The sequence below is a fragment of the Melozone crissalis genome, unplaced genomic scaffold (assembly GCF_028551555.1).
Source record: "Melozone crissalis strain CALT ecotype California unplaced genomic scaffold, PUWL_Pcris_2 ptg000034l_1, whole genome shotgun sequence".
Lineage (NCBI taxonomy): Eukaryota > Metazoa > Chordata > Aves > Passeriformes > Passerellidae > Melozone > Melozone crissalis.
The window spans coordinates 22,921,048-22,937,993 of record NW_026535812.1 but is presented as its reverse complement, the minus strand read 5'-3'; the positions used below and the strand labels follow the sequence as shown (position 1 = coordinate 22,937,993).

Genomic DNA, 16,946 nt, shown 5'->3' with positions numbered 1-16,946 from the left:
GGGGCCCTGGGGCTCGTAGTCCGCCCTCCGCGACCACAAGCCCCACAATGCCGAGCGGAGCGGGGGCGGGAGCGCTCGGCGGGGCGGGCCGGGGCGGGGACAGCGCCCGGGCGGAGCGGGGCTCAGAGGAGCCGAGCACAGCCCTCCCTGCACGGCAGAGCCGCGGCGGAGCGCGGAGCGGCGGCAGCACCGCCGGGCAGCGGGCGGGGCGGCGGCGGCGGGAGTGCCGGTGAGTGCGCCCGTCCCTTCGCGGGGCTGTGGGACCCAATAAACCGGGCGGCTCCGGCTCGTTTCTTACACCGTGCCGGAGTGGCGGTGGTGCGGAGGAGCTGCTGCCTGTGCGGGGGTCGCCGGCGTTCCCTCGGCGCCGGAGGGAGGCAGGCAGGCACGGGCTGCGCCCGCTGCGGCGGGAGAGGAGGCGTTCGGGATCAGAGCTGCTTCTCTGGCGTGGGATGAGCGGCAGGCGAGCCCAGGAACCCTCCGGTGCTCTCTCGGCTGCTGCGGGCGGCCGGGGCGGGACGCCCTCTCCGTCCGGCCCCGCAGAGCTCAGCCCGTACCCCGGCGGAGTTGGGCTCGGGTGAGGGAAGGGTCGCGGTGCCGTGCCCCGGAACCCGCCCGCGCTGTCCCGCGGCTCCCTGCGGCCGCCCAGACCCTTCCCAGTCCTTTTCAGCCCTACCCAGCCCGCCCTGGGCTTCGGAGCCCGCCCGTGAGGGGTTCGCCCGCCTCAGGCAGCCCCGTCCGGGCGGTTCGCTCGGCGCGCCGCAGAGCGTCTGTGCGCCCCGGTGCTGGACATTAAAAGAACTAAACTTGGGCATTATTTGTCAGGGTGGTTCTGCTCCTAGTAAGCTTTGGGGTCTGGAGTTTTTAGTTAGGAAGAGCTCAGCGATTAGAATTTAATGTTAATATTAAAGCATCAATTCAATTCTAGGTCCGAATTTGCATTTCTGATGTGTCGCTGTTATCGCTCACTTTTAAAAAATGCTGTTCGCTTCTACCTAACATTAAGGCACTGAATTCCCCAGTGTGAACGTGGGAATGAAGCATTAAACTTGTCAGGCTTTGGCTGTAACTTCTTGCAGTGCTGCTGGCAGGGTAGGAAGAGTTGGGTGCCTTTGGGGACAGAGGGACCATGTGCAGGTGTCCGTGTGTGTCACCCATCCACATCTCCTCCTTCGGGGTGGGGTAACAAATAGGAAAAAAGGCACCTGGGTTGTCACACGTGTGGATTTTCTCCTTCCCACACCGCCTTGTTTTGTTTTAATCAGATCTCTCACATGTCGATGGGTGATCTCTCACATATCAAGTACTCTATGCATCCTGGTGTTAAAGGGCTGCTTAAAACCTGCAGCATGTGTATGAGTTTGGTGCTGTTAATCACCTAAAATCTTCAATTTTCTCCTCATTTTTGTTGTGATCTGGTGATTTAGTCTAACGGAAAATTACGCCCTTCTGTGTAGAGGGGAGGTGTTTATTAAAATGATGTAGCATAGATTGAGCTAAATGTCTGCTTAATGGTTATTTATCCGTTCAGTGAAATTAGTATTTCATTAGCTCTAAATAAAGCTACAAAGCTGCAGTCATGGAGCTGCTAAAACTTAAGATCTTCCATCAGTTTTGTGATACTTTTGCAGATTCTGTCAGGTCTTGGTTGGAGTTCTTGGGGTTGAACCAGATTCACACTTTGTTATTTTACATCCATTGTATTTTTTAGAATTACTCTGGCTTGGTTGAGTGTGATGAGGAATAATTGCCAAGGGAAGGGAGGGAGCAGAGAAGGGTGATGGGTTTTTTTTAAGGTGTGGGTTGTCTACAGAATTACACAGAGCAGCCTAAGATGTAATGCAATGTGAAGGCTTGTGGCAGTGTAAAGTTTCCTGTTAAAGGCAGTCATGAGCTCCAAAATTTGACCTCATGAGACTGCCTGTCCTGCCTGTATTTTCACATCCCCTAGTCCTATTTGAGTTGGGATTTTTAAATTTGCTCTGAGTTTGTCTCTTCACCTGCCATTGTCAGGGATTTGCTCACACGCAGATGAAAGTTATTCGTGAACGTGTCAGTCATCTCCTTTCATATTCAGGGTGAACAGTTCTGGGAGCACTATTGTTGTAACAACTCTCCTGAAATTTATTCTGTTGATGTCAATGTTGTATTTATGTGTAGCTTGGCTCAGTTTATAACCTTGTGTATCACAGCACGTAGCCATGAAAATGGGTTAGTGCTGGTAGAATTCTTCACAGCAAGATCTGACTACTCCCTGCTCTTTAAAGGCTTTTGCAACTAATGTTTTACTTCTCAAAATTTCAAATTTGTTTTTTGAGTGCTCGTCATCACTGAAGACACATTGTTGGCATGCCTGAATACCTTTTAAAATAATTTCTAGCAATTTGTGTTCTGTGTGGGCAATACATTATTCTGTCTGTGTAAAGCACAGGCTGAATTAATACAGGGTACATCTGTCCTATAGTGAGTCTTCAGGCTGTCCTTATCTGAATTAAGCTGTGTGTTCAAAATAATGTTAAAAATTGGTGTGTAAGCATGGTTTCCAAAGTTAATGTTTGGTTTTCTCTATTTTATGTGGTTTGCATGTCTCTGATACAATATAATGGGCAGATGGTAGGGAAAGATGTCTGTATAGTCAGCTGTAATTAGTGATAAATGTGTCTTTATGAATATATACATACTTTGTATCTATGAAAAATGAATATGTACATACTTTGTATCCATGAAAAAAACAGAGTGGGTTTAATTTGGGAATCCCTTAAAAATTGTTGGGTTTAATTTGTGCCTTCCCAGCGTGGTCTTGTGCACTGGATGATTAAACATTAGCAGAATGTAGAGGTGGGGGAAATAACATACCATGTATTCCTGCAGGAGGCAGGGAAATACTTTCTGAGTCTTGAATTGTTGAATTGACAGGAGGACACATTTTCTGTCAACTTCTTTGTGAAACAGTCCTGGACATAAAGCTGTAGCCATTGCAAGAATTACAAACAAAAAAATTAATCCCACAGTTCATTAATAACGGTGAAGTTTTTGGTGCTTATTTTCCCTCTGTACTTGGCATTTGAAGCAGTGATGTACAGATATATTGATCCCATTCAGAATGTGTTTATTTCAGGTGTAAATACCTCAGTGCAATCACTAAAAAGGTTGTGTTGGAGAGGGTTTGTAGCTATAAAGTAATGTGAGAATATTTCCTTGCCTGCTTGTGGCTTGGGTAGCTCTCAATAGCATCTCGTTTGGTGGCCTTAATGAAGTATCTGTGATAAAGAATTGTTCTTATGTGGTGTGATTAAAATATCAGCTCTAAGGTCGTGTTCTGGTTTGTTTAATACACTTCAAAGCTAATGATTATGAGAACTGCAGACCGTGGCTAATGGGATAAAAGCTGTGTGAGTTATCCATGTCCTTTTTGGGCTTTTGGAGTCATTGCAGAGCAGCTGTAGCTGGGAGATGGGAAAAGAGGAAATTTCTTATTCATACAAGCTAATGAGTTAAATGTGTGTATGGCTTTTGGGTTAATGAGATTTGACCTCGTGTGTTGTAAAGAATTTTTGGTTTAGTTCAGTGTTTAAATGTTATGATAATTCTTGAGAAATATTTTTGCAGACCTTGAGACTCTTCTTTCAGGAAGAATCAATGATGACAAGAAGAAGAAGAAAGTTAAAACAATGTATTGTATTTAGTTTTAACCAACTAGCTTCCAATTTATAGGCTGGCTGTCTTTGCACTAATTTATGAGCTTTGTGTACTTCAGCCCTGAAGTCTTTCATCATTACAACTGAAGAAATAATTGCTTAATAATGCTCTCTGTTCCTGCTCTGCCATGTGAGTCTGACAGTTCCAACCCTCTGATGGCCTAATGGACAATCTGCTGCTTCTAGAAAGATCTATTGTGTCCCAACCAAAGCTGAAGCTGTGCCATATGTGCAGGGGGTGTCAGGTGTACAAACCAGGCTCTTTTTGGCCAGCAGTGATCTCCCCAGACTGTGGAAGAGCTGCAGTCCCTGTGCTTTTCCTTTCCTCTAATTCTGTCATGCGTGTTTCTGTGTGTGCAGTGGGTTTGGGGGGGATTTCCTCATCTCAGAAAGGAGAACTCTCATTTCCTTTTTAACCTTTCTGCACAACACAGTGTAGGCTTTGTTTTGCTTTTGCAGTTCTGAGAATTCTGCTCAGATAATTCCCTTTGCAGCAAGACAAAACGCCCAGGCACTGCTCACCAGTTGCATTCTGCATCTGGCGCTGTTTGAGCAGCAGCTCCATTCCAGCCTTGATTCTCCTGTGGAACTTTGGGGCGAGCTGGAGGACTTGGGCATCTCCTTTTCACTGTGATTTTTGTGAGTGCCCTTGGCATGTCAAGGTAGTGTTAAGAGCGTGGGTACTTTGCCAAAGACAGCCTGTCAGAGCTGCTCAGCATCACTCAGCCACTGGAGATTGCCTCCTTCCCTGGCACAGCAGCCAAGTGCCAGGCTTTGGGGACAATCTCCATGGCTGAGGTGATGTTTGCTGCCCTACTTTTCCCCATACGTCCCCGTTATGTAAGTTGGAAAGAAAGGTCTAAAGATTTAAGGCATTATTTTTTAATTGCTACACCAAAACTGCCCTTTTCCAATGTTTTTTTTTCCCCACGTTTAAATTAAAGCAGCTCCTGGAGCATTTAATGACTGTGTACTTCACACAGCAATTGGAGTTCACTGAAGCAACTCATGTTTTCTCTCTCAGATATCTTTTTCTCAAAAGAAGCATTTGCTCCAGTTTCTAAACTATTTAAAGTAATTAATCAAAACCTAAGATGACAGGAACAGCTTCTGTAACATCAGGTCCTCAACTTGAGATGAGGTTGATGCAAAGGGAAAGTGCCCAAGTCCCCAGCAGTGTGTGTAAAGCCTGTAGGTGAATGATGACCTTTTCATCTGCTAAGAGATATGAGAAGTGGGAGGAAGAAGACAGGGGAGCCGAGTTATTTTTACTGTAAATATGTCAGTTTATTGACTTGTTAATTTCAGATTTATTCAAAAAAGCAGGAGGAGGAAACACTAATGTCTGCCAAAAACAAAGTAATTAGTGGGAGTTGAAAGATGTCTAATGACTCTTGCAAGTACTAAAGAGGAATAAACTAGTCTCCTATTAAACTGGATATGGACTTTTAAAAAACTGTAGTAATTCTATTTTATCTTTAAAACATGTGCAATTGCATATGGTAAATAAAAACCTAAAGTAACATTGTCTATTCACAGTAACATTACAGGCAGAGAGTGGGATTTTGATTAAAAAAAAATTAAAAAACCAAAGCTGACTCCACACTTCTAAAATAAGGGCTCAGATAACACTTGACAAAGCTTGAGTTTGAGTTGAAGATGACAGAAGAATTTCAGATTAATGCTTAATGTGCCTGCTACACCTCCTTGGTCTAGAGTGACAAACAAGATCTTGTTTCATGGCTGCATGTGCTATGGAGCAGCTTCTTTTTTCTGTGCCAGGGGAGCCTGGTTGTGATTAGTCCAGTCACAGGATCCATCAGCACATCTGCTCTGCTGCTTGTGTCTGTCCAAGGGAGCTGCTGGTGGATCTGCAGGCTGGGAGCTGGGAAGGAGAGGAGAGACAGAAGAGTCTGAGAATGTGGAGAGAAGAGAGCCAAGGGTTGGGAAGAGCAGCCATGCAGCAACTGGAGATGAAACCTGGGAGCTTCAGAGCTGAACCCTTTAATTCAGCCCTGCTCTGCTCTGTGGTTGCTGTGATCTCATTTCCATCCTGCAGTAATGCTGATTCAAGTGTGACAGATTGGGATTATGTGTTGTCCCCAACTGGTGATAGTGAAAGCTGGGAGGGCTCCTCTGCCTTTGCCTCGGGTCATTCTCTGCACCTGAGCTGTTGGCCTGCTTTATCCTCCTCCATCCATGGCCATGGATGCTCCCTCCATCCCCAGGGATCTGCTCCTGGGTCACTCTCTGCATCTGAGCTGCTGGCCTGCTTTATCCTCTTCCCTCCATCCCCAGGGCTCTGCCCTTCCATGCCCTGCTGTGCCCACAGTGCTCTGTGCTCCTGCAGGCTGTGCTCACAAATCCCTGCTGCTGTTTTCCCCCAGGGCTCTGACTTCTGCCACCACCACAAGGGCTCAGAGCTGCGTCTGTGGTGCTTTGTGGCTGTGTTTGTTCATGGCTGCTGTTCCTGCAGTCCTGTGTGTGCACACCTGGCTGCACCTCCCCAGTTCGTGTCACCTGCGTGGTCACTGCAGGCACCAGCTCTGCTTGCTCTGAGCTGGCTGCAGGACTTTGCCTTGGATTTGTCCTCCACACATCTCTGAGGCACAGGGAATGTCCTGGTGTCACCAAACCCCACGGGGATTTTGGAGCTGTTGGAGTCTCCGCTTGCTCAGAAGCTTGGCATCATCTCTAGCTGACAGTTCCCATCTGTTTTTCCTACCATGCCTCTGTTAAAATACTAAAGAAAGCAGGAAATTAGATATAGGGGAAGATACCAAGGAAAACAAATACCAGAAAAAAAGCAAGCAGAAATATTTAATTACAGGGGATATGGAGCAGCAGGGCAGATAAGATACCCATGACAGTGAGCAAGAATCAAATTGACTGTAAGTAGATCTATTTTGAGGGGATGATATGCATGAAGTAAAAAATGCCATTAGTAGTTTATCATATAGAAGAAATGTGAGGGAGGAAAATGTGCATGCAATATTAAAACACGGTGCACTTGTGGATTTGACATAACAGATAGCAGGTCCCCATATATGAAGTGACAGCAAAATACCCTTTAGCTGCAAGGGGACCAGCTTTCACTCAGTCACAATGCAGACAACTTCTTGAAGTGATGGAAGCGTATTTCCCAAGAAGAACATGAGGACATCTCATGTTTGGAAGGGGAGAAATGCAGCAGAAATTCAAATCTGCATCTAGGAACTGTTCCAAGGAGCTGGGTCTCATAAGGATCTTTGTTACCTTTAGTGAAAATCCTATGGGATAGAGGTGTGGAAATGTGTTCCCACTGTTTGTCATCCAGCATTGGCAGACACCAATTAAATTGATTTACACCATCCTTTCCTAATCCTTATCCATGTAACTGTCCTATCCTGGAGTTATTACTTAATTCCTTAGGAAGTACAGGGCTTTGGAAGAATCCCTGGGAATATTGCTGAAGCACTGAGAAAGCAAGGACAAAATTAATTTTTTCCTTTCAAAGGCTCTAGGATTATCCCAGGAGCTCAGAGAAGGTAACACCAATGGATAGGGTAGTTTCAAGGGAAGAAGGGAAAAAAATTCCTTGTTTTTACATCTTTTGGTAGTGGACAAGTCACTTCGTCTTCACTTAACCTGTATAAAATGAAAACAGACTCTTCCTACTCATAATGGCTGTGGGGTTAATTTGTTAAAGATAAAGGGATATTTGACTGATTTAACAACCTCAGTCTATAGGAGCCATGTAAGCAACTAACTGGGCATCTCATTCATCAGGCTGGGTGATCTTTGCTGGCTCAGAACAGCCTGGTATAGATTTTTAGAGACACTGGATCGTTCCTATTACTTACTTGAAGGATAAATTGCACCATTTATCATGGCATTCCCATTTTTATTTTGTAAATCTTTCAATACCGTGATTGAAGAACACTTTGAAAGGCAATAAGTGCAAATCTCAGATATTGTTGGAATTGTAAGGGTATTTTGCACCATCCTGATCAAACAAATGGCATCAATGGACTTGCACAACACATAAATGTTATGTATTTTCAAGGATGCCATTAGAACACAGCATTCATTTGGAAAATATTTGGAATAATAACCTATCATTCACTCATGGAAAATTTCAGTGTTGGGTGGCGTTTCAGTCAAGAAAATACTTGATATCCTTTAGAAACAAGAAATTGTGCCATCACTGAAGCCTTGCAAGGTTGTGCTGAGACAGGAAGCAGCATATTAATGTGAAATTTCCATCTTTTTCACGCTTAAATGGAGCAGATCTAAAGTCAGTTCATTCAACAAAATGGCAATTTGGATCTATTTTACAGAGCTCACTCGAGGCAATGTGCTCTTCCTAGTTCACTTTAAATGTGGGTTCTGAGACTGTGGAAGATTTTTGCATATTTTGATTACCATCAGTTCTGTTTGCTCCCATTTTACCTGCTTGACTAGAGAAATAAAGTTTTCCTGGGTATCTTTTGGCATATACAAAATCCAGTTAATTAAGACATGCTATACTTTCTCCCCAGAGTCAAAGTATAATGTTCAGCTGGCCGACTTGCATGAATAATCCATCACTGTGAATCATTAATTTAGAAGACAAGCTATGGTAATTGATGTCTTTATGCAAGCTATGGAAATGCTTAGGGAAATTGCTTATTTTTTCTTGTTAGTTCCTTTTTTTTTTTTTTTTTTTTTTTTTGCTTTGGAGTATTTCTAGGCTTGAGAAGTGTGGATTCTGAAATGGATTCACCTGAGATTAAAGTTCCTGTGGGAATGGGATCTCCTTCTTGAGTTTGATAAAAATCTGAATATTTTTGATCTGAAAAACTTTTAAAATAATAAGACTTAACCTTGAGCCAGTCTTGTGTGCATACATTGGATGAACCACACCAAGTTTTGGAAGTTTCTACAAAAAGGAGCTGGCATGGTGATCTTAGCAGTGGTTTTATTGTGGTAAAAATGCTTTAAAAATTCCTGTCATAATTTGGTAATGCAGACAGGGATTGCAAGGTAAGTTGATATTTAGACCTTCCTGTATTACCCAGCATGTTTTTGTATCAAAATAAGCGTACAAAACGCTGATGATGTGTATATAAATATTTAATATATGTATATTTTTGTTGGAATATGTACATTTGAAGATAATTTAGCACATCATTCATAAAGCTCACCTATATGGTACATTATACTGTAACCATTATTTCTCTGTGGCATGAAAAGTTACTAATTTTGTTTTCTTTCTGGGAATCCCTTCCCTTTCACTCATAATTCAAATATGAGGGTTTGCTACCAATTTACAATTATTTTGTCTGCCTTGAGAACAAGGAAGAGGCAGTTGGTTGGTATTGAATGGGAGCCAACAGCTTGGTGACATTTCAAAAGTGGGATATCAATAACCCATATATGACTTAAAGCACGTATATATTATGTAATAATGTCATATATGCAAAATATTATAAAGTCCTTCCATTGATGTTAATGGATTTGGACTATAACTACATAGTACTAAGATGATTTTTATTCCATTAAGGAAATTTCCTAAATATTTCTTGTGTGTTCTGTAGCTGAAATGCAAAGTGGACCATTTCTACCGATAGATTTAAAATGTAACAATTCTGAAAATAAGCAGGCAGGCTTATTTTGTGTTCTCTCTTTTTTTTTTTTTTTTTTTTTTTTTACCCTTGAATATTTATTTCCCATTTACGCATCAAATAGAGGCTTATTTGATCTCATGTGCTTGGCTGCTCCTGTTTGTTCCCAGCTGAGCCCTGATGTGCTGCATTTTGAGAAATCCAGCCCTGAATTTTGACATTTTACACAGGAGCAAAAAGAGAACATGTTCCCAATAAATTCACATTTGAGCTGAATTCAAATAGGTTTTGCTGTTTGGGTTCAGTTTCATAAGGTAGGAGAGGTGAAATGCTGCTGATAGCTGCAGTTATTGAAAAATGGTAATCACAACTTTCATAAAGTGAGATAAGCCATGTTTATTAATGTTTTCTGTGGCCACAGAGTGACTTGGCCCTGGGACATTAAATGCCTAAATGGGTTGTGTAATTAGCTTTTTTCCACTTACAGATCAAGCAGCTAAACACGCAACATTTTCTGAGCAGCTCAAATTATTTTTGTCGTGTTAGTTTAAGCCAAGGGAAAATAATTCCGATTTTTCAGGTTTTTTGAATAAAATCAGAGCTGCACAGTGAACAGAACTGGGGTCCTGAGGAGATTTCTATGCCAGCCATAAAATTCCTAAACCTGGGATGATTTCTGTGGTCCCACCCCTGACACTGAACAGAGGTTTGAACCATGCTGGCCAAGAATTCCAAAATTATTGCCCCAAACCCATGGCATGTAGTGGCTATGGGTAGAGACCCCCCCAAACAAACTCTTCCAGAGCTTTCTTGTGTTTGCCAGCAAAATTCTATTGTTTGAGCCTGATGTGTTGTTTCTACAGTCTGAAACTCAGTTTGTCCCATCCACTGTGCATGCACAATCAGAACAATGTTTTAATGCCTTTCTTCTTCTCCCTCCATGATTGATATCAAAGAGAGAGACTGAAATAAAACATCCCCAAACTGGCCAAGTTTGAGCTTTTAAATCCATATTAATTTCATACTTGGCTACCTCAGCTGGCATCATTGTTAGTGCAATTAAAAAATAAACACCCGCCCTAAAGAATTTGCAGCCAGGCTGTGTCACACTCAATCCTAGGGGAAAATTCCTTAGGCACAGGGAATACTCCTGGTTTTTGAAAGGCTCTGCTTGAGTGCCTGCCAAATGTAAGCTTTTTTTCCCCACAGTAACCACTTTGACCTCTTTGACAGTATCATAAACCAAATAAATACACTGCAAAATCCCCAGTTTGATCAGGACATTACAGAGGAAAATTTCTAGTCTGGATTTCTGGATAAAGTAATCTCAGCAGTTCCTGGAGGGAGCAAGTGGGGAGTTGCCAGTGTCAAATAGGAGGTAAATATTTCTCTCCCTGAAACAATTCAGCGAAAAGACCTCTGGAAATCTGAACAACCTGAGGGCTTTGAGGCAGTTAAGCTCTAATTTTGTCATGTCATGGTTTGACTCTTTCTGCATGAGACAGGTTAAACGAGTAGGACCTTTGAAATGAGAACAAGGAAATGTTTGTTTAATAAGGCTCCAGTAAAGATTTTTTCCCTCATGCAAACTCGCTGAATGGGAGTGCAGAAGTGTTTGAGGTTAGGGATCAGCTGTGGCCATTCAGGCTTGTAATTACAGCTGTGATAAGTGTGTTTTTGAGTCTTGCTGTACTAAGAGTTTTCTTAATCCATTATTTTATTTGGCCTTTCATTGCTCCTCCTAGCACATTGTAACAATTCCTGAAATCTTCTGAATCATGGAAAAACAAGTGTTAGGCTATTAATTTCTGGCTCTATAGAGACATAAACTCGAGTCTTGCCTGGGCAAGTGCATGGCCGTGTCTGACATCACTAATGTTGTATTTGGGAGCCACAGCAAGCACACAAACATTACAGCTCTGTGTGGGGAACACTGGGCTGTTTAAAGTCAATCTTTTTAATGTAGCATTGGGGGAAAAATGTAGTGAATTTCTAGTCCATTATTAGCAGCCTTGGTTACTGTGGGATTTGGGAGCTGGATAAGAGATGGCTCCTGGTGAGGGCTGGATGTATTCTGCTGTTGGCTTCCCTGTGTTTTTATGGAAACAAGCGCTGATGTCTCAGCTGGTTGCTGTCTAAGTGCAGAAATTCTTGGCACTGAATGTCCCACAGCTTTGGACACCTGATCCAGTGGAGCTGCTGTCACCTCTGCACAGGCATGTCACTGCTTCAAACAGCAAAACTCAGCGTTGTTCTTCACTTCAGGGTAGTACAGTTCTGTGTATTCTGCCATGGATGAATTTGAGCAAAGAAGAAATCAAGCTAAAAGTTACTTCAGGTGGATGATTCCATGCTCTGAAGGGGGCCAGCTGTAATTTTAGTGTCTCGTGTGTCCCAGTGATGAACTTTGATGAGACAGAGGTGGCTGTGCTGCAGTCCACAAGGTGCCCAGCTGATCCCTGTGTGCTGCCTCAAGGGTTAGCAGAGTCCTGGTGCAGTGAGGGATGAGCTGCTGCCCATTGACACCTGGGGGTGTGTTTGGATGCAGTGGAATAACTGTCCTGTGGTGACTAACCAAAGAAATGTGTGTCATCCTGGCACTGCTGCTCAGCCAGCTGCACCAGCTCTGGGAGGTCTGTGTGAGGCAAGGAGTTCTGCCTGCTTGTTGCCTGATGGGTTTGGTGCTGAGGCAGATTGACTGAAAATTGAAATATTTTCTTCTGTGACCTTATTGATGGAACTGCTTGGCACAAACTGGGTCTGAATTCCTTGCTTTGAGGTGCAGCTGTCCACCTTGCCTATTTGACAACTTAATTTAGACATAAAAATCAGATAACCCATGCAAAGCTTGAAATTTGGGCTCTTTGTATAGGCACAAGAATTCAGGTTAACCTACTTAGTTTGGAAAGCCACGCCAATTAAAAAGATTAACCTCATTTTAAATAAGTGTGTGTGTTCCCCACCAATGGAAAATACTGGACGCCCATGAATCATAGCTCATCACACAAAAGCTGGAGTAGTGTCAGAGTCTTTCTAGCACAAGGTGGAATTAATATAAACTTGCCATAAGAAAACATCTGAGGCTCACTGGAAAACAGGCAGTTTGGTTTGGGGAGGGGAGATCTGAATTGTTCATGGGAGACAATGAGGTTTCAACTTTCAGTTTTCATTCTGGGTGTTGGAAATGATTCAATTCCTTTCTTTAAGGTATCAGAGCTTTCAAATTATAAAAATCTGAACAGAAAACAAAATCAAAACAAAACCACCCAACCAAAAAAAAACCCAGACATCCTCAGACTCAATTCCTTTCTTTAAGGTATTGGAGCTTTCAAATTATAAAAATCTGAACAGAAAACAAAACCAAAACAAAACCAGCCAACCAAAACCACCCCAGCCATCCTCAGAAGAGCCCAGCACGAGTGTGTTCTGGAGCCTCAGGGAGGGTGTGTGGATGTGAGGCAGCAGAGCACAGCACAAGAGCTCTGTTCCCCCAGTGCTTTGTGGTTGCTCTTGTTCATGGGAATTGCTGCAGCGCTTACAGTCGGGCCTAACGTGCTGCAAACTCCTCTGTGTGGGAGAATAAGCAGGATTAAGACAAATTCAGCTCCCTGCATGTGGTGTTTCAATGGCTCATCGTGGAGTGGGTACTTGGAACAGCGTCAGTTCCCATAAACACAAAGCAATGAGGCTTGAACAGTGAGCACACAAGCGAGCTCCAAGGCCAGATCCCACCTTCCAGGCACAGCTTGAGTGCTGGACTCTGAACTGAGCTGTTTTGTCCATGGTGGGCCAAGAGTGATGTTTCAATAGCCACAAGCCTCCAAGCCCAGGATAAATGAAGCTATCAGAACAAAAATGGGATTTTATTCCCCCTCAGTAAAATGAGGCTTGTTTTTTACTCTGATTGAAAAAACTATTTGGTGGCTGTGTATCTTCTGCTGTGGATACGATGCCTGAACAGCAGGAAGTTGTTTTTCCTCCCTGCCTTTCTGTTTCTGACTTTCCAGTTTATCCCTTAAAGCTGCTGCTGTTCCAGATATTCTCTCTGAACAATTCAGAAACACATGCAGGGCACCAAGCTTACATCTTGTTTTCATGCCCTGCCAGCTCTCCCACTTGGAACAGCATGAGGCTGCTCCTGTCCCATTTGCTGGCTTTGGGGTTTTTTCCTTGAGTTGGTAAGTTCATGGATGCTTGTGAAGAAACAAGAGGGAGAAAGAACATGAATGATGGTGTGGAGATAAAAGCATGAGGATTTTAGTGGCAGTTCTGGCCACTGTGCCATACTGGGTGGTTCATTCCTCCTGCCTAGATCTGACTTGTCTGTATTGCTGTCTGGAGTCTTGTCTGTCATGGGCAGATGTCCTGGTTCCTTTCTTTTTTTAGATATTTGCAGAGCTGCTCTCAAGTGCAAGCAATATAAAACCAGAGTTGTGGGGTTGTAGAAACCATGGAGATAAGGGAGACAATTGAGAATATATGAAAAATAGCAGCAAAGTAAATAGCAGTGATGCTGAGGCCTGAGAGGCAAGAATTGGAACTGGCCTTAGGGTGGGAGGAAAGAAGAGTTTAATTTTCTTCTCCACGTGGAATTCCCATGCTTCTCACTCCTTTGGGAAGATCAGCAATCAACATCCTTCAGATCAAAAAGAAATTCTTATGGAATGCCTTGTTGAGCTTTTCCTCTGTGAAAAATACAGAGTGAAAAAATCCTGCTACTGGCTGAATTTGGCATCGAGATTATTCTGTAGTTTTTAGAAAAAAAATCTGTACTTTGTAACAGATGTTATTCTGCTATGTTAGAGAAATATTTGGAAAGGCTTAATGCTGAATTTTTCCCTCAGTTCCTGATTTTGCTGAAATCTCCTTGCTCAGTGAGTCCATTTTGCTGGTTCAGAACTGGATCCCCTCTGAGTGACTCTTCTTTCTCACCCTTTTGTCTCTGGAGACTTTGTGCTAGACCAGCTTTAGAGCCTTTTTCCATTCTCATTTTGTGCCTCAGCCGTGGCTTTGCTGGTTGGGCTGGGCACAATTGCCAAGACAGCTCTTTCAGCTGGTTTTAAACCTGGGTTTTTCTAGGTCCTGCCTGGCTCCTGGCCGTGCCAGCGCAGCTCTTTCAGCTGGTTTTAAACCTGGGCTTTCCTAGGCCCTGCAGCATTGGAGGAATGGTGCCCATGCATTACAAACACCAGTCCTGGTGATGAGGAATTGCTGCTGGTAATTAATCAGGGTGTAACATCTACTCTGAATGCTGGGGTTAATTGTTTTGGGTTTGTTTTTTATTTTTTCTAAAGCAATCTCTGCCTTATTACTGTACTATAAGAAAGTAATTCTGATCTCAGAAGTGTTAACAGAAGTGAATAATAACTCTCCTGGCAAGAGGGACGTTACCCAAATGTAAATGGAGCCCGGTGTTGATTGCAAGGCTGCAGCCAATATTATTTTGTAGGAAAACAAGCTGGTTTGTATGTCACACTTGCTTTCAGTTCATGCACTGACAGACTCCTCTTCTGAAATCCTGATGCATTTTAATTAACTTTCTTCATCATCTTGACATAGCTATACCATAGCCTGATCTCTTTTCTTCTGAAGTCCTTGTGAAGGGAGCTGGACAAGGTAAGGAAGAATTAACTTCTGCTTTGATCTTTTGAAATGCTGTTTCACACTGTGTGCTTTTTCTATTTACTTATTCAGGGATGATATAAAGATTGTCATTGTTCATTTTGTTTTGTTAAGGATATTTGAAAACTTTCCTGGGTTGGCTGATGGGCTTTTAAAAGACATTCAGCAAAATCTCCTCCAGAGATGCACAATTTCTAGTTACTTCTCCTGCAGTGTTCCCTATTCCAGCAACCCTAAGTAGTGAAGGGTTCCTGTTCTGTTTTTGTTTCTCCTTAATTAGTTGTGTCTTTTAGTCCTCCTACTTTGGAAGGTTTAAAATTGGCTGTGAGAGCTTGTATAATGCCAGGCAAAGTACACAGACTAATGTAATGTATCTCAAGTGACTTTATGCATAAATAGGGAGTTGCAAGAAAAATGCTTGAAACGCTGCATTCCAAACTCACTTGCTGGGAATGCTTCCACAGGATGTATTATTAATATATTTTGGTGCTGCTGAAGCTGTGATATCACCATGCATTACAGCAATATCTGTGACATAAGTGACAGCTTTCATCACTTATCCAACTACGCTCCAGTACATGGAGGGATCTCGCCTTTACACTCCAACTGCAGTGATTGCATCTGGCAGTTGCATATGGTGAAACTTAGCTACTGCCCTTTTAATTAAATTATAGTGGGAGCTTGATGATCAGCTGAGTTTCACAGGAAAATAACAGAAATGGGACTTAGTGTAAGTAGGGAAATTCGTGGTACGTGCAAGAGCAGGCAAGAAGTTGTTCTTGTGTCTAAAATAACTGATTGCAGTGTTCTATCTCTGCTGCTCCTGATGGAAAGAGACTATTACAGAATTAGATCTCACCCTTCCTTTCCCAGATAGCCCTAAGGAAATCTGAGGGAGGAAAAGGAATGCTGCTGTCTCATTTGGGGGATCTTCCCTGGATGGTTGCACCCTGAGTGGAGTTCTGCATTGGCCTTTTCACTGAAAAGTCATCGCAGAGGTGGAATGTGTTAGAATTGATTCTGGAGAGCCTCTGAGAGCCACCTTCCCCTCCTGTGTCTGGGCATTGTCCCTCCTTCCAGCAGTCAGGTCAGCATCCTCACCAACAGACCCATGCACCTGACAGAGAGACCTCGTTCAGAGAGCTGTGCAGGAGTGACAGCCCTCCCTGGGACAGAAACGGGTGCTGAAACCACCAAAACCAAACAGGCTGTGCCTAACTGAGGTGATGCTGTGGAATCACCAGGTTAGAGCTGTGCAGGAGTGACAGCCCTCACTGGGACACAAATGGATCCTGAAACCACCAAAACCAAACGGGCTGTGCCTAACTGAGGTAATTCTGTGCAACTCACCAGGTAAACCCCCTTTGGGGGTTGTGCTCCAGGTAGGAGCTGTACAAGAGTCACAGCCCTCCCTGGGACACACATGGATGGTGAAGCCACAAAAAACAAACAGGCTGTGCCTAACTGAGGTGATGCTGTGGAATCACCAGGTTAGAGCTGTACAGGACTGACAGCCCTCACTGGGACACAAATGGATCCTGAAACCACCAAAACCAAACGGGCTGTGCCCAACTGAGATCATTCTGTGCAACTCACCAGCTAAGAGCTGTACAGGAGTGACAGTCCTCCCTGGGACAGAAATGGCTGCTGAAACCACCAAAACCAAACAGGTTGTGCCTAACTGAGATCATTCTGTGGAACTCACCAGGTAGGAGCTGTGAAGGACTGACAGCCCCCCTGGGATACCAATGGGTGCTGAAACCACCAAAACCAAACGGGCTGTGCCTAACTGAGGTAATTCTGTGCAACTCACCAGGTGAACCCCCTTTGGGTCTGCTGGAAGCAGATCTTGTGTAGTATTTCAAGCTTGAAGCTCTCCCCATCAAACTGTGTTGGCTTTGTCAAACGAGCCACAGGCACACCCCCCACTTCTGAACCTTTTAGAATCCCCAAGTTCCATAATGCTTCAGTTTTTCTCCTTCACAGAGCTTGTGGGTTTTGTGTTTTCTTATTTATAGCTCTTACTTTGTGGGGCACACTG

General features: G+C 43.5%; 1 protein-coding gene across 1 annotated transcript in view; it reads left to right on the top strand.

Moving 5' to 3' along the window:
- Positions 1 to 143: 143 nt before the first annotated feature.
- SERPINI1 (serpin family I member 1) overlaps positions 144 to 16,946 on the top strand; it is a 45,248-nt gene continuing 28,445 nt past the window's right edge. Inside the window, exon 1 of the mRNA XM_054282740.1 lies at positions 144 to 229. The gene's annotated coding sequence lies outside the window, so the exon portion shown is untranslated. The remainder of the gene's footprint in view (positions 230 to 16,946) is intronic.